The sequence below is a fragment of the Amphiura filiformis genome, chromosome 4 (assembly GCF_039555335.1).
Source record: "Amphiura filiformis chromosome 4, Afil_fr2py, whole genome shotgun sequence".
In the NCBI taxonomy this organism is placed as follows: Eukaryota; Metazoa; Echinodermata; class Ophiuroidea; order Amphilepidida; family Amphiuridae; genus Amphiura; species Amphiura filiformis.
The window spans coordinates 57,463,615-57,482,656 of NC_092631.1; the positions used below are offsets into that span (position 1 = coordinate 57,463,615).

General features: G+C 38.6%; 1 protein-coding gene across 1 annotated transcript in view; it reads left to right on the top strand.

Annotated features, from left to right (window-relative positions):
- LOC140151122 (sphingomyelin phosphodiesterase-like) overlaps nucleotides 1-19,042 on the top strand; it is a 496,863-nt gene that overhangs the window by 267,412 nt on the left and 210,409 nt on the right. The window lies entirely within an intron of this gene.

Genomic DNA, 19,042 nt, shown 5'->3' on the forward strand with positions numbered 1-19,042 from the left:
AAAAATCTGTGAGAATGCATACAAGATCCTTGCACAGATGATAAAACGATGCTGCTTTCTGCTTTTCATACACTTTTTTCATGAAACAGGGCTGGGCTGTGAATGTGGTCCAGGAAGCTGTCCCATGTCAGTGCATTTTGCTGTTGTGTCAGTTGGTTACTGACATGTGTTAAGAGTAGAGTATTGAAGTAAATCTGTGTGTAATTTTGGTTCAATTTGATGGACAGGATTTCAAGATATGACCTTGTGAAAAATTATAAGTTTCTTTTTGAGCTCAGTTTACATTGCTAATAAAATATGTTTGTCAAACAATTGCCGATCACAATGTTTGTCAAACATTTATAGTCAAACTGTTTATAAACGGATAAGGAGCCAAACGTTTGTTAAACATTTTCGTAAACGTTTGGCAAACGTTTGTGATGGCTAAATGTTTGTCAAACGTTTGACGAAAACGGCTATGTATAGTCGAGTCCAATATTTTAAAACTCGTAGCGAGACCCATAAATATTGGGCGTAAAGCATCCAATTTTATCATTATTATGTTTTGGATCCAATATTTTCACACACTTGGATTCATCAAAACATAATAATGAATAATAGTGGATTTTGCAGATGTAAATAATTTACAAATTATCGTTTAGAGTAGATTTTCTTCTGTATAGGGACGTATAATAAAATATGTTCCGCAAATGATAACCGTGTATATATCGCATTCTAATAATAATGATTGAATATTAATGAATTTTGCAGATGGGTAACCATGGTAACCATCAAGTTATTGCTGAGAGAAGCATAGAATGATTCTTTATGTATTATAGTAGAGGCCTATTGTTGTTTCAATTAATTGATAATAAAGAAGGAATTGCAAAGACATAAATTGTGAACTTTAATGTGTTCATTATTTTGCTGTTTCATAATCTCCAACAGAGGCAAGTAAGTATAGTTGCTCTAACAAATATGGTGCCTTTTTCGTTAACCGTAACAAAAATATTCTTGAAATTTTTTTCTATCAATTTTTAAGAACTAGGCTGGATAAAAATATCTAGGAACCGTTTTTGTTTTGTTTTTTGACCAACTTGGAGAAATTTGCACCATAAATGGTTTAAAAAAATGCTTCCAAAATTTTTCAAAAAAATCATTAAAAAGCCCGATTTTCACCAACCTACGTTTACAGGTGCGAGTGATCAGCCTTTCTTTGACATCTATGGTTCAATGCATCGGAACCTCGTGAACGTTGCTCATCTGTTGCTATGGTACCCCGGGTAATCGATGCATTCTTTTGATTTCGTGAAGGAACTCTTGATAAATGTGATGCTATCATTGCTACGTGTACAGCCCTCTTCCATAGCAAAAGTGGGTGGCATTGTGATTTTACCCCTTCGTTGTTAACTAAACATATCTCGAGATTAAAACAAGCAAATTGAACAGAACAAACGGCATTTGAAAGCTTAGACTACGCCCTTGACGTTGATGTAAGCATCATGTCACAACAGTATTTTCTAATTGCCAAAGAGGGCTCTTTTCACTTGAGACGGGCTGTATATTAAAACGAAACTATAAATTTTTTTTTTTTGCCCTTCCCTCTCTCGGGGGTACTGATTTTACACGCTATATTATGGCACTTTAACGAGGACATCCACTTGAAGGCCTTCGTACATTTGACGCATTTGTATGGCGTATCACCAGTGTGAGTCCTGATATGTCTTTTTAACTGTGAACCCGTGGCAGATTTGTATGTACAATTACTGCATTTATACGGTTTGTCACCTGTATGTGTCCTTTCATGGTCCTTAAGAACATTGGCGTATTTACACGCAAATCTACAAAAACTGCACTTGTATGGTTTTTTCTTGGTATGAGTCCTTAAATGCACAGGTAGATGGTGTGAATATACTGTTGTGTACGAACAGTGTTTACACTTGTATTTGTTCTTTATTAGAGATGCGGCTTTTACCTTCTTGTTGTAATATATAGTAGACTTCTCCGACGTTTGGGGTGTTTTAGCTTTGGGATTCGTCACACGTGGGTTTTTAGCTTTCTTAACGGATTTACGTATGACATTATTTTCATGGGGTGTTCCTCCTTGAGCAACCTTATTCGGTGTCATTGACGCCTCCGATCTCAGCATAGCCGAACGGTGAGTAGAACCAGGAGGAAACTCCCACCTGCACAATAGAAAGTTATACAGTTTCATCAGGCTGAAACGCAAAATAATTTTCTGATTTCTTTTTTTAATATAGATAAGTTTGCAGTGGCGTAATAGGGGCACGAAATAGTCATTGTGGGTGGGGGCCACCCCAATTAGACCCGCCGGTGCCCCCTCCCAATATGATGACTTATGATGACCCACGCTACGCCACTGTAAATTTATAATTGCCTTATAGTTTGATCAGCTCGTAATCGGCGGGCCTTATAACATAGCGGATTATATTTTATTTGGAGAATTGTCTTGTGACATCTCTTCATATGTATTATAAATCATTATTTGAAGCCCTATACTTTGTCTATACTTTCTTTAACAGACAAAGTATAGGAAGATTAATTATATTTTTTTTTTATTAACGTGACGGTATCTACTTTTCGGCGTAGCGTAAAAAAAGCATAATTCCCGCCGATCACGAGCTGATCAAAAGATTGTCATTTAGTAAATGGCTTATAGGGGTCTGTTTCTTGTTTCTTTGCCTTAGCCATTTAGGAAATTTCTAGGGCTCTGTTTTTCCCCCAGTTTCTATCTGTGAACATTCAAATGGCTATTGTGAAACAAATGCCACACGGCTCATTTGGGATCAAAGGTTATCAGATGTTCAATATTGTACTTCATCGTCTGTAGGCAGTGTATAAAGGATGCCCACAAAAATATAGGGTCATTGTGTCATTATTGTTGTCACTACCTTTACAAAACCTACTGACCTGATCATGATGATTTGTCATTGATTTTCAATAGGTGGTGCTAATAATCGATTGACACGAAATAAAGGGGAACTTTACTATTATATCAGGTTGCAGTTATGGGTAATACCCTACTCGTCTAAAAACTGACTGCGAGCTACGTGTACAAGTATTGCTCTCTGTACACGGGAAAGACGGCTTATCGTCCCCTCCAAAGATCGCAATTCTCTCATGGTTCATTTAAAGCTGAATTTATACTCGATCGCTTTTGCAGAAAAGTGATTCTCGCGCATGCTCATTGTTTATGTCCGTTTTCAGAGCGTCAAGCCGATGCTCGCTGAGGCAAAAACGACGTCACTTTTGCAAGTTTAAAAAATCTCAATTTCAGGAGAGCGATGACACTGACGTGAATGCATCAACTAAATCATTTCAAACCAACTGGATCTATTATTTCCTAATCTCGATTATTAACTTTCGGTGATGAATTAATTCAATCATGGCAATGGATGTTCTAAAAATGTATTTTGTGGCATTTAGAATATTATAATGGGCTATTCTAGAAAATAGATGCACACCTCCTATAAAGGAGTTCGGATTTCCTGACTTTTTGTCCAGTCGTGATTGTTGGAAAACAATCCAGCAAATAATAGTTCAAACTCGGATTTAAGAGCTTTTTTCGATAATTCCATGACTTTCCATTCGTTTAATTGCATTTCCAAGCTTTTTCCAGTAACATTGGCATCGGGAATTCCAGTCGTTTTCAGAAAGCAATTCATTACAAAAAGTTTGATGACATTATAGTTTGTCACTAGGTCTGTGGTAACTTGTTGTAATGTTTGGAAATCCAGACATTTCCTTTATTGAAAAGTTACTCCTCTATAGATTTAAATGCAAAACTTGCGACAGATGATGCATAGCAAAATTCTGCGATTGCCAATCGCTTTTCAAAACCGGTACATCGCAATCTCTCGGCGATGGAGTATAAATTCAGCTTAACGTGTATGGAAGCATAAGTGTATCATTTCGAGCAAAACACAAGAATCGGTCGCTATACCCAGGTTTCGCCAGCCCATTCTTGGGTTTTGCTCCCCAAACTAAGGAATAGCCCACCAAAACTCAAATCGGGTAGCAATTCTAGGGTTTTGCAGGCCATTCCTAACTATAGTATAGCCTCCGAATCTTGGGTTTAGCCAAGCAAAACACAAATCCGGGTATAGCTATTCTAAGGGTTTGAAGCCCATTCCTAGGAATAGCCCGCAAAACCAGGGTATAGCCCCCGAATCTTAGGTTTCGCACGGTGAAACTCAAATCGGGGAGCAATTCTAGAGTTTTGAATCCTATTCCTAGGAATAGCTAGCAATACCATGGTATAGCCTCCGAATTCTAGGTTTAGCTCGGTAAACTCAAAGCGGGTAGCGATTCTATGAAACCCTGAATCGGGTCTAAAAACACCGAATCAGTTGTGATTCCGCAATTTGATACGGTATTCGTGACCTTAAATATTTATCTTGTAATATACGGTGTGTCGAACAGCATGTATGATATGCCAGCATATTCTGCAAGAATACAAGTGGTCATTTCTATGTTTAAAATATTTGATATGATATGTTAAAAAAAATAAATACTAGTATTGTTTACACTAAAAAACAGGGAGGGGTGTAGGCCTAATCATAATTTTATGACACAGGTATTTATTTATTTATTTATTTATTTATTTATTTATTTATTTATTTATTTATTTATTTATTTATTTACGTAAATAAATAAGAAAGAAAGAAAGAAAGAAGGAAAGAAAGAATGAAAGAATAAAAGAAAGAAAGAATAAAAGAACGAACGAATTAAATAAATAGCAGGCCGTCTTGTCAGTGAATGTAGTGATATTAAAACATGATAAAAACAATATCGTGAAATAATCCAACAATTCACTTCATGTGTTAAAACATGTATTTTACTCGATTACTTACTAGGCATGGCTTCTTAATACACTTTTTAATTGGGCATGGCCGTCCACATAGTAACGTCATAACATTCATGACACTACAGGTTACTTAATTAAATGACATTTGCGGAATTTTACCGTATCGTATTAACATAATTAGAAATCCTTCGGCTTTACCACGTTTACGAGCAAAACTACTTTTCAGCTGCGAATCAGGGGTTTAGCGGCACAAGTGTATCATTATCGAGCAAAACTGTGGTTTTGCTGCCCATTCTTGGGTTTGGCGACGAAACCCTAGATTCGCTACCGAAACCTGGGTTTAGCGGCACAAGTGTATCATTTAGCGCGCCAAACCGTGGTATTGCTACCCATTCCTTGATTTGGGGGAGCAAAACCCAAGAATTGGTCGCTCTACCTGGGTTTCAACAGCCCATTCTTGGGTTTTGCAGGCTATTCCTAAGAATGGGCTTCAAAACTCTAGATTTGCACCCCGATTTTGAGTTTTACCGAGCTAAACTTACGATTCGGGGGCTATATCCTGGTTTTGCGGGCTATTCCTAGGAATGGGCTTCCAAACCTTAGAATAGCTATCCGAATTTGAGTTTTGCCCGGCTAAACCCAAGATTCGGCGGCTATACCATAGTATTAGCTAGTATTGCTGCCCATTCTTAGGAATGGACAGCAAAACCCTAGAATAGCTACCCGATTTGAGTTTTGGTGAGCTATTCCTTAGTTTGGGGAGCAAAACCCAAGTATGGGTTGGCGAAACCCGGGTATAGCGACCGATTCTTGGGTTTTGCTCGAAATGATACACTTATGCAGAGTTATGCTTCCATAAACGTGGTCGTATTTTTTCTATCCCCAATGATAGAAAAATGCTGCTGCTGTTTGGATCTGTTGTTTCTCCATGTAAACATCTTTTTTGGCATGGTCTTTTTGGGAGTGTAGCACTATATTGGTTAGCATTATAAATAGGCACCCATGTTAATAATTAGAAAATTGAGCAAAAACAATAAGTCCGTGGCCTAAGGATCACGGAATGTGCCTTTAAGTAAACGTCTCACCTGAAACACCTATCTATGACGGTGAAGACATCCATGTGTCGCAGTTCAATGTTCTCAGTAACAGCCTTGTCGTTCAAAAGTGTTGGATTCACATGGCTCAAGTTTGAGAGAACAACCTAGTTGGGAAAGAATTTTGAATCAATGATAATAATAATAATAATAATAATAATAATAATAATAATAATAATAATAATCTATCTATACTACTAAAATAATAGCCGTTAGTTGTCTGTCTGTCTGTCTGTCTATCTGTCTGTCCGTCTGTCCGGCTATGCGTTCCGCCGCGCTTCGACGCATCGCTCCGATATTTCACACATAGATGGGTATCGGGCGTGCGCTGTTTACCGGGTAGTTTAGAAGGTCATCGGAGGTCAAGGTCAAAGGTCACAATTTCAAACTTTGTCCGATCGGGCCCAATTTTGGTGGGTGGAATCCTTGATAGGAGGGGAATATAACGCACGAAATAAAATCGAGGTCAACCGAGGTCAAAGGTCATTACGGAGGGGTCAAATTTCAAACTTTGTCCGATTGGGCTCAAACTTGGTGGGTCGAAACCTTCGTATGAGGGGAGCATGAAAAACATTATATGGAGGTCATCCGAGGTCAAAGGTCAAAGGTCATGGATTTCAAACTTTGTCCTATCGGGCTCAAACTTGGTGGGTCGAAACCTTCGTATGAGGGGAGCATGAAAAACATTATATGGAGGTCATCCGAGGTCAAAGGTCAAAGGTCATGGGTTTCAAACTTTGTCCTATCGGGCTCAAACTTGGTGGGTGGAATCCTTGATACAAGGGGAATATATGCGCAAAACAAAATTGAGGTCAACCGAGGTCAAAGGTCATGTAGGGGCTAAATTTAAAATTTGCCCTATTGGGCTTAAACTTTATAGGTAGAATCCTTTGTATGAGGGGAGCATGAAAAAAATTACACCGAGGTCATAGGTCATCTGGGGTCAAACAGTATCGCTATCATGCCAGTGCTTTCACAGCATCAGGGCTCTCACAGCTGCAGGTGCACTAGTACTACTAAAATAATAGCCGTTGTGTGTGTGTGTGTCCGTCTGTCCGGCTATGCGTTTCGCCGCGCTTCGACGCATCGTTCCGATATTTCAGACATAGATGGGTATCGGGCGTGCGCTGTTTACCGGGTAGTTTCGAAGGTCATCGGAGGTCAAGGTCAAAGGTCAAAATTTCTAACTTTGTCCGATCGGGCCCAAACTTGGTGGGTGGAATCTTTGATAGGAGGGGAATATAATGTGCGAAATAAAATCGAGGTCAACCGAGGTCAAAGGTCATTACGGAAGGGTCACATTTCAAACTTTGTCCGATCGGGCTCTAACTTGGTGGGTCGAAACCTTCGTATGAGGGGAGCATGAAAAACATTATATGGAGGTCATCCGAGGTCAAAGGTCAAAGGTCATGGATTTCAAACTTTGTCCTATCGGGCTCAAACTTCGTGGGTGGAATCCTTCATACGAGGGGAATATATACGCAAAACAAAATTGAGGTCAACCGAGGTCAAAGGTCATGTAGGGGCTAAATTTAAACGTTGCCCTATTGGGTTTAAACTTGATAGGTGGAATCCTTCGTATGAGGGGAGCATGAAAAAAGTTACACCCGAGGTCATCCGAGGTCAAAGGTCATCTGAGGTCAAACAGTATCGCTATCATGCCAGTGCTCTCACAGCATCAGGGCTCTCACAGCTGCAGGTGCACTAGTAATAATAATAATAACACTAATAATAATAATAATAATAATAATAATAATCTTAAAAGTTTAAAATTGAGCTGTTGTAAACGGACAATGAGTTTATTGTTTTATTTGCTCCAACATTGATTGGGTGCGGGGATTGCAAGCAATATGAAACATTATGTTTGCCACTCATGTTACTCGCAATGTTTAAACAAAGCACATCAACTACCCTCCTCACTTGCCAAAAACTCCAGGGTTAACATTTTGACCACACACGGGTGCACCCCCACCCCACCCCACCACACACACACACACACATACACACACATTATTTCATAGTCCTCTCTCGAACTTGTTCTGCCGGGATAAGAAATGAAAGGAAAGAAGAAGAAAAGGGAAAGAAAAGGCAAATGAACTAACAAAGTACCAAAAACTTTTAACCCCGCCCTGGAATGAACCACTCTTCTCTACTGGCCGGGAGGAGACAAATACATTTTCTTTACGATAAACTACAGAAATGTTATTTTCTTAAAATTATACAATATAAAGCCGATTGTAAACACTATTTACATCATAATTTGGTCGGACGTTTATCCTGCAATGCTGGTTGGAGACACCTGGAAGCTCAACTCGAATATCGCACTCATTGGTTCTGAAACAAGACAACAAAATATCATCAACCTCAAAGCAAGCAGTATTTGTTTAATTGGCCCGCACGCAGTGGCAGTAGCGTCATAGGGGCACGGGGGGGAGGACGTGCCCCAATCGATTGCAAAATTTAGAAAATCCCACAGGAAAATTGCTAAAAACGACTTGTGCCCCCCTATCCGACCTGGTGCCCCCAATCATGACCCCCCCCCATCGGATCACCCACGCTACGCCACTGCCCGCACGTCACGCAATTTTGACCTAATTAGAGAATAAAAGAAGATAAAATCTTATCTTTTATTCTCATTCTAATTCAGTTTAAGTATAATTTTTAAAAGTAAAAGAGCTTTTTTCCAGAAAAAAATCAAGTTGGTTTTGTGAGTATATCCCCGTTGTTTTAAATGAATAAAACCGTTACGAACATCTAAATCGCGAGATCATTGACGATCTATAAGTGTGTCGCCATTGCGTGTCGGCGCGCTCACTGTCTTATCCACTATCGTGTTAAATAATATTTTTCACCTATCCATAATGGATAGGTGAAAAATAAAAAATGGGCTCAATCAATACAATTTTCAAACTTGGTGGGTGCAATCCTTGATACGAGGGAAATATATTATGCGCGAAATAAAATGGAGGTCAACCGAGGCCAAAGGTCATTACAGAGGGTTCAAATTTCAAACGTTGTCAGATCGGGCTTAAGTTTGGTGGGTGGAATCCTTAATATGAGAAGAACACATAAGAAATATAATCAAGGTCATCCGAGGTCAAAGATCATCCGGGGGCAAAATGTTTATCTTCGCCAATTATTTTGGCTTAAACTTAGACTTCTCCGTAGTCCATTTGCCAATTGTGCATACTCTGGCTATTGTATTTAAAGCTCAAAACTCTTGATTCAATTAATTTGTGCACAATTGATAGATTTTCACATCTGATCTTTTCAGTCACCGTACTCCCTCTGTTTGTTAGCTTCCCAAGTGATTTTTAACTCGGGCTTTCGCGAATAATAAACTGGCAGATTCTAAAATTAGAATTGTTCAGTATTGAAGTGCCATTATGATATGTTGTATTCAATTAGTCCTACGTATACTTTACGTTTACTGTCACAATAAACTTTTTCATAACCATTTTATACTAATATTTTGATGTAATAAATATCAGTATAATTTCGAGTTCAACTGAATGCGTTCGTCATGATTAATAACATATTTTTATTTATCAAAAAATCGACTATGGCATAGTCTAGCATAAACTTGGTGAACGTAATTCTCCTTATCACGGGAGCATGGACAAAATTAAACCGAGGTCACTCAAGGGCATAGGTCATATGGGGTCAAACGTTAGAGTATGCCCAATCGGGCTTAAAGGAGTATTTCGTGATCCTAGCACCCTCTTTTTATGACATTTTTCAGTACATATCCACGAAAAAGCATATTCCCAAAATTTCAGTTGATTCCGATTTTGCGTTTGCGAGTTATGCATGATTATGTGTATTACACTGCTCCATAGACAATACGTTGTAATTTCGTTCTGGTGCACCAGAACGAAATTCAAATTTCGCGATATCTTTGCTAAACGAATTAATCTGCAAGAAATATTTTGTACATAAACATTATGTAGCCAGAGTATTCCAGTGATATAAAAATCTCAACTTTTTTGAGAAAAGTGGGGGATGAGGCTGTGGATCACGAAATGCCCCTTTAAAAGTGGTAGAAAGAATCCTGACTGAAAAATGACAAAAGTCAAATGAGTCTAAAGGGGTCATCAGGTGTCAATAATGGGGACTCTTTTTAAATAAAACACTCTCTTAGGATCTAGAAAACAGTACGGGAACGCTTGTTAGGGCAGGGGTATGAACGAGGCGGGGAGAGCAATTTTTGGCACGCCATTGGGAAATTTTACCCTCCTCCCGCTCATAATTATTGCACAGCCCCTAATGCACACAAGAATACATAACGGTGAATAGAAATGGGCACTAGAATTATACCCAAGTAAATAATATTACTTTCCAATCAGACACTGAGTTGCTGTCACGGGAAAGTGTGCTCCATCGAATCCGCTCCGCCTTATCACAACTATCTTTCCGAAGAGGGGCATCGTGGTATCTTAGAAACACTTGCTTGATCCTTTTGGTTTCTGTGGTAGGCAAAAAATAAACTTTTCTGACATTTCCAGTTTAGGGTAAATTGGGGTAAATGGAACGGTGGGGTAAATGGAACGCCGAGAATACAATTTCTTCAATACGAGAAGAAAATTGGGCAACACCATACCGAGTGGTTCACTTACCCCAACGCCATACGTTTCGCTTTTGTTATATACCCCAGACTTGGGTTTATTCGGTATTGGAGTGGAATAAAATCTCAAAAGTTGTCACTGACCATGAAATGGTGCTATGATTCAGTGGACAATACTAATTTACTGAAGGTATTAATTCCTAAATATTTGAATATTGTTCTGAGAGTTGTCATACAACTGTACATTTGTGTATATTCTCAGTCATCCAGGTAAATAAAATATCAAGTTGATTTAATTAAAATCTAGTCAACTGGACTTACTATTTATTGACTGGCGACGTTTCACATCCTATCCTGGATGCTTCCTCAAGCCGTCTGATTTTTCGGCGGCGATTGGTCAGTGACCCGTGACGGGGTCACAGAACTGAGACGTCGAGGGATCTTTTGGATAGCTGAACTAAGGACAAAGTCCCGAAAGACAAACAGAATAACCTTGTCTACGCTATCACATGTACAGACAATGGGTGCAAGGACTTATATATAGGGGAAACCAAGCAACCGCTGGCCAAGCGCATGTATCAGCATAGAAGAGCAAGCGCATCCGGTTGTGGAGACTCGGCTGTATACTCGCATCTCAACAGTACCAACCACACATTCGATAACAAGGACGTTGTCATATTGGACAGAGAATCGCGGTGGTTTGAAAGAGGTGTGAAAGAGGCTGTTTATGTGAAGCGGGAGGAGCCATCTCTGAACAGAGGAGGAGGTCTGCGCCACAACTTGGCGGGGGCCTACAGTTCAGCTATCTAAAAGATCCCTCGACGTCTCAGTTCTGTGACCCCGTCACGGGTCACTGACCAATCGCCGCCGAAAAATCAGACGGCTTGAGGAAGCATCCAGGATAGGATGTGAAACGTCGCCAGTCAATAAATAGTAAATCCAGTTGACTAGATTTTAATTAAATCAACTTGACATACAACTGTACAATATTGGCAATATGTTTGTTATCTACAATAACATAAATATAGCAGATTTTAATGAGGAAATTATGCAAATTAATATGCTAATTAGATAATTAATTAGTTTGGTGTTCCATTTACCCCACAATGGAACACGGTTGACTGACTTTAAATATATATTGAAACAAACAAAAATCATATATAGATACCTTCCCGACCACAGAAAGTGATTTGTTGCTTTTAAGCGTTCCATTTACCCCATTTACCCCCATTTACTCGAATGATTTTTGGAACTTCTACGACTAAATCACCATTAGTGGGCCCATTCGCATTCGAAAGCAACGTGTCGCTTTCAATAAGCAATGCGTTGTTAAATCAGCCAATTCAGTATCAAAGTTACGTAATGTTACTATGTCAACGGGATCACGCTCTTGAGTAATGAACCACGATCGAAACGATCACCACACAAAGTATATGGCACTCGAAGGCATACCAAATAAAAACCCTTTAAAAATGGATGTACCGGGACAGGAATGATTTCATGTGAAGATTAAATAATCCTTCTGAAAGATGCCTGTAATGTGTAATATTTGACAGGCGAGACATGGTTTTAAAATGACAATTGTGATTCAAGGTTATTGATTGGCCTTGGTTGGATGCTTGCAATTAAACATATGGGGTAATCTCTGATAATTATGTGATATTGTTGGCTGGCAAAATAGGGAGATTTTGGATGGTGGGAAGTACTGGTTGATTGGTGGTAGGGCCTATTGGTGAAAAGGATTAGTTGACGCTAATTCACATGTCCTCCTACTCAAATATTATTATCACCAGGTTTGGATGACATGAGTAGGAAGCAGACACTGTTAGGGTACAAACACCCCTACACATATACCCCACATACATGGATTGCTAAATGGTCTTGTGGCCTAAAAAAACAACCGACGTTCGCACCTTAGGGCCTATATTATAGGTTAATTCATTCATAGCTCTTTTTGTTTTTGAGAATTTAAGCATACAAAGTAACAAGCAAAATTTCGAGAAATATTATTTTTCGAAAACTGAACCCAAAAATAGCACCTTTAAAGCCAAGAATTGAATGTTTACTGATAATATTCTGGATTTCTTTTAGAATACCCTACCACTGTAGATTTTCAATGGGGGTCTTTTATGAACGACCCATACACATACACTGTGAATGTAAAAAGTGGTAGGGTATTCTAAAAGATAGCCAATATTCTACGTAACAAAATTCAATCATTACTTAGGACCTATGCCCTAAGCTTCATTCTAGTTGTGACATATTTGTCATCATAAAAATAGACCCAAATATTTGAAGGTGATGTGTGCATCAATAGCTTTTGGTCATCATCGTGTTACCAGGAAATTTACATATTTCCAATATTCAGTGATCTTGCTTATTTATTAATAGGCCTACAGGTCTTCGATGTGAGGGATTCAACTTTTACCATGTTTACTGCATGTTGCATGGTCAAACATGTTACATGTAGTTGAAAATTATCCAACACATAGGCCTATTAAGATAACAGACCACCACAGACAGACCACTAGGAACATGAATAGAGTAAGATGTGTAAATTAAATTATGTCATCATAACTCAGCAGGTAGCTCTCACCAGAGATATTGGATCACACACCATACAACAAACTGAGATACTGAACTCACACAAAGCATGTATGGTACCCGGTGTGTCTGCCCACATGATCCCATAGCCTGCCAAGATAAGTGTTCTAGTGAAGAGAACCAGCAAAACTTCCTAGTCTAGATTCAGAAAAATTATTTTCCTAAAACATATACCTATTTTACCTTACCATGCAAAATCAACACAATATTTCTGATATCCGTTCAACCACAAGTTATATGTTTACACATTACAAGCATAAAACATCATCAAAACAACTTGATTCAGGTACGTGCTTTCTTTATGAATTTCTGTTTCATACATAGCCTAGAAACAGCAATTTTTATATCCAGTTAATAAGTACCGCGGCCAGCTTTGCTGGCCCCGGTACAAAAAGCGTGATCCGGTAACCAAGAGAATTACGTAACCACTTCGATGCTGAATATGAAGAGAGCTTTCGGCAACGTTGCTTTCAATAATCAACTTCGGTCAATAAGAATAGTATGGCAAGCCAAAAGGCCCATTACGTATTGCGACAACGCGTTGCTTTCGCCAAAGCAACACGTTTATTTTGAAAGCAATGCGTTGCTACGCCAGCCAATAGAAATAGATCTTTTAGCAACGCGTTGCTTTCACAAGCAACTCGTTGCTTACATACTCAATTCAGAACTTCGCACCCAAGCCGAGTTTTTGCTTAGCCAATCATATCGCCGCTTTGAAGAGCTGTTGGTTATGTCCATCCCGCCTTAGTGGTTATAGGTACAGAAGACCGAGATATCCTGTAAGAGTCGCTGTGATTGGTTGTCGCCACAAGACGTAAAGAATGACAACAACTTGTATGGCAAGCCAAAAGACCCATTACGTATTGCGACAGCGACTCTTAAAAGCTCTATTTCTATTAGCTGGCGTAGCCAGCCAATAGAACGCATTGCTTTTAAAAGCAACACGTTGCATTGGCGAAAGCAACGCGTTGTCGCAATACGTAATGGGGCGCTTGCCAAAAGCCCCATTTATGGCAAGCCAAAAGCCCCATTACGTATTGCGACAACGCGTTGCTTTCGCCAAAGCAACGCGTTGCGAAGCCAGCCAATAGAAATAGAGCTTTTAGCAACGCGTTGCTTTCACAAGCAACACGTTGCTTTCCCAAAGCAACGCGTTGCTTACATACTCAATTCAGGGGCGCCCAAGCCGAGTTTTTGATTAGCCAATCATATCGGCGCTTTGAAGAGTTGTTGGTTATGTCCATCCCGCCTTAGTGGTACTAGCTATTACATGTTTTGTGTTTTGCGTGTATCACACTATCGTACACTCAATTGTAGACCTAAATACTCAGTCTGAGAAATTCCTTGAGCAACAATATTAATTTGTTCATATCATAAAACGAAATCCATTTCATCAGGTGTAAAATATCTATATTATGAGAACAATATATAAGCTTATAAAGAGTTTCTTGCATGCTTGTGTGTATCCTGTAAGAGTCGCTGTGATTGGTTGTTGCCACAAGACGTAAAGAATGACAGCAACGTGTTGTTTGCGAAAGCAACGCGTTGAGAAGAAGGCGAAAGCAACGCGTTGCTTTGGGGAAAGCAACGTGTTGCTAAAAGCTCTATATCTATTGGCTGGCTTAAGCAACGCGTTGTCGCAATACGTAATGGGCCTTTTAGCTTGCCATATACGTAATGGCCCCAATGGCTTGCTATAAATGGCTTGCTAAATAACTTGCTATATAAATAGCTTGCTATGGCTTGGTGCAAATTCTAACGCGCCACTAGACTTGGCGTAAAAATACTATTTCAACATTTTTGATGACCTAGCTGGGCGTGTTGCTGTTGGCGAATTTCAACCCATCACGTGAATCCAATGCACCATGAGTGCGGATGAAATGCACAATACGATGCAATGATTTTTTTTTTCATTTGTTTGGACTAGTGAGATGCGAAGGGTGTCAATAGCTGATTTTTAGGTAGTGCATGGATGTTTTTGGAAAACGCCGATTTAATTTTCAAGTAGGCCTATAAACAAAGTAATAATATCACAAGAGTAATTAAACAGTGAATATACCAACCTGGTGTATGAAATGCATGGAATTGCGTTCTTCTCTAAGCTGAGATCCAACAGAACACAATCAGACTCGGAAATGATGATGATGCCATGGCTACTGGTGGTTTCCAAATGAGCTGCCACCCAACATTTCCTTGACACTCTTAATCCAAGATTCCAGAGAATTAATTTTAACTTCAACTTTAAACTGTATTTCAGTGAACATCAATGAAACAATGTAGGTCCTAGCCTATTAATCATTGGCATTTTTATTATGTTGAATGAGAATATTTGTCATGTAGGCCTACGTGTGTAAAATAATTCATTATTTGTTTCCATTGCATATGAAAATATTACCTCCTACCAAAATAACTGGCCCACAAAATCATGATGTCATAATCTGACAATGTACATGTTTATATTACTTCTGTGAGAATGTACGTCAGGTCTTCCAACGCTAACCAATACGCACAATTTATATATTAAATGCAACCACTGCCCCGGGGTACCCGGGGATGTTCGCATTCTGGGCTGTGCAATAATTATGAGCCGGGGGGGGGGTGAATTTCCGAACTGCCCGCCAAAAATCGCATGCCCCCCCCCCACCGTCGGCCTGCCAAAATTGCTTGCTCCTCCCCTCTCGGCCCGCCAAAACTCTTTGCCCCCCCCACCCTTTACACATGCCAAATGTTTTCATTCCAATTTGCAAACCTTAAATGGTCTAGATATATGTTGTGAGCGCAGCGAACAGGAAAATTTGGACATTAAAGCACAGATATTGGAACAATATATGTGTTCCAATATCTGTGATTAAAGCGTTTCCGTACTGTTTTCCTATAAAGCCTTTTTGGAGCGTTTTATTTAAAAGGCGTCTCATGAATGTGTACGTCTCATGAAAATCCCCCCTTCTCGGCTCGCCAGAAACCCCCTTTCGGCTCGCCAAACATTTCTTGCCCCCCCAATTTTACCATCCCCAGGGCTCATAATTATTACACAGCCCCTAACTATACGCTGGCGAAGTGACGTAATAAATCGGATTCTACCATCATTCCGTCTCAACTGACCCTCTTTTCAACAAAGTTGTCACGTGACCCCCTCAGATTTTAATGAAACACCCCTAAATATTGTTTTAAGTTGTAAAATGACATGTTTAAGGACTTGGTTTCGCTCAAATGCTAGATTTGGGTGCTTTAGACATAAAAGAATATACTTAATTGTTTCAATGGTAGGTTAAAAGGTAGAAGGACCCCTATTCAGCAAAAAAATCTTTATTTTAAGTTATTTCTTTAATTTTCATTGATGACATGAAAACACATACCAAATTATATACAAAAAATAATTTTCGCATAAATTATGCAAATTACGTATTCAAAATGTCCGCCAATGGCGGTCATTTTGACTGATTTTTGATGCGCTCTCCTGGACAAAGTATACCAACTATCAACATGAAACTTGGTATTTAGATATATTGGCTAATTCTACTTGTCCTGACATTTTTGAAATTTAACATTAATCAATACAATTTGCATAATATTCAAAAATATGCAAATTTCATATTTTTCGCACCTCATTAGTATGCACGGAGCTCCTAGCACAAAATCTAAACGTGAATTTAAAAAACTAAAATTGTCAGGACAAGCAGGAATATCCAATGAATAACTATGCCAATGGCTTTTTAATTGGAATAAATAAAAATGAGATATTGTGCATCAAAAATTACACTAATGTCTAAAATAGAAATTGCAAAAAACAGCAAAATAACATTTAATAATTATTACTTTGTGTAAATTGTCATCAAAAATATAAAATATACCACATAATGGATTAAAAACACTTCTAGGTATACAATATTTACCAAAAGTAATAATAATACACTTTTAATTAACAATACTAGCTTAAATCTGCTCAAATTTATTTTAAAAGATGATTTTATTAAAAATCGCAGTTTGAAAAACAATAAAATACTAAATAAAAGCACTACATGTAAAAGTATACAAATTTCATAAAGTGTTCAGGTTTTTGCCGAATCCCTTGCCACATTTATAATTTAAACTTTTGAATGGAATATCGTATTTGAATGGGGTAAAAAGCAAAGGAAAGCTAAGAAATGTAGTTTTCTGTTAAGGAAAATATCACAAATTGTCAAAAATGGCATTTAATAGGGGTCCTTCTACCTTTTAAAGTAAACATATTAAGGAATTGAAAAATAATAAAAACTGGAAAACAAAATCTGCAAGGTTTTTCACCCGTGTCCCAACTTTGACTCAACGTATTTCAAAATGGCTGAGTGCGACTTATGGCGGGTTTTGTCAGAGCGGGTCACAAATGCATCCACACAAATTTCTATGAGACATGTCAGGGGGCCCCCATTGAAAAAAATTCCAACTTAGTAAAATTTTGCTCCCAGGGCACATACCACATTGTCTACCACTTTTGAAACATGCTAATAATAATATCAAAATGCACCGGTTATAGTGACATAATCCGGGGGAGGGGTTCAAATACGGGGACGTGACGCAAGCATGCATGTGGGCAGCATTTTCGGCCTTTTGATATATCAATGGCCCTTTTTTCTCGGCCAATTTTGGTAGGCCTATAATTTTTTTTTTAATTGCCCCATAATTAGGCCTATGAGAAAAATTGTAAAAACTAAAACAATGTGTGTTAAATTTGGCCGAAACTGTTGACATTTAGTATATCGATGGGTCCAAATTTCTTGCAAAATTGGTATGATTGGTTCACTTTTAAATTATCAGCGACACACCCTACCCCCAGGACCCTACCCAAACCAAATTTGAGTATTTCCCCCTCCCCACACACACACACCCGGGACACCGTCACGATGATCAACGATTAGCAGGTTTAACTTGTTTACGTGGACTAAACAAGTGCTCATGGGAATATCGCCGCATCACACCACAGATATTAGAACACATCACACTGACTAATTACTTCCTAGAAAAACCAGGTGCCCGCGCTCGACGCTCCCAACGGGAATGCCACAAACCCGGTCACTTAATATTTTTACTCAAATTGAAAATATAGTTCTATATATATACCAGATGTCCCCACAGATGCTCTGTGTCCTCTCGACCATGCATCAATGTTTAAGGCCTCAACCTGTTAACATTCCATTATCATTACTAAGCCAGGCTACGCCGCGCCTCAAACATACACGAAACTTTGCACGTTTTTCATCATCATCATCATGATCATGTTGATGGGTTAGGATTGTTGCCGGGGGTACCACCCATATACCTGATAGACTTGATGCGCAAGTCCGAGTCCCGGGTCCGAGTGTCGTGTTTATATACATTCAATCCATCCAACCATCCAACCCTGTTCAGGGCGTTTTTTGATCATAACAATAGCAACAACAACAACAACAGTAATGATAATAATAAATAATAATACCAAATACCACTAATAATAGGCCTATAAATATAAATAACAATAATAACACTATATCATAATAATAATAACACTAATAATAATAATAGGCCTAATAACACTAATAATAATAATAATAATAATAATAATAATAATAATAATAATAATAATAATAATAATAATAATAATAATAATAATAATAATAATAATAATAATGATGATAAAATTTAAATAATGACTCGATGATAGCCAAATAAAACTAAAATGTCTTTTTCTCGTATGGGATCTACGGTTTGGACTTAATGCCCGGCCCGGGGACTTGGAGGAGTCCATGTCCCGAATGTCCTACAGCAAAGATTCAAATGTAGGCCTACCCTTATCAATGATTGTGTTGATTGGGTTTTAATCTGTTTTATAATCCGTACGTTCATAGATTTTTCATGATCCATGCCATGGTAGGCCTACATTTCAATAAAAGTTCTTTGTTATAGAACCCCGTATAGAACACTTAGATTTGGCGGACGTGAGACACCCAGATTCATTAA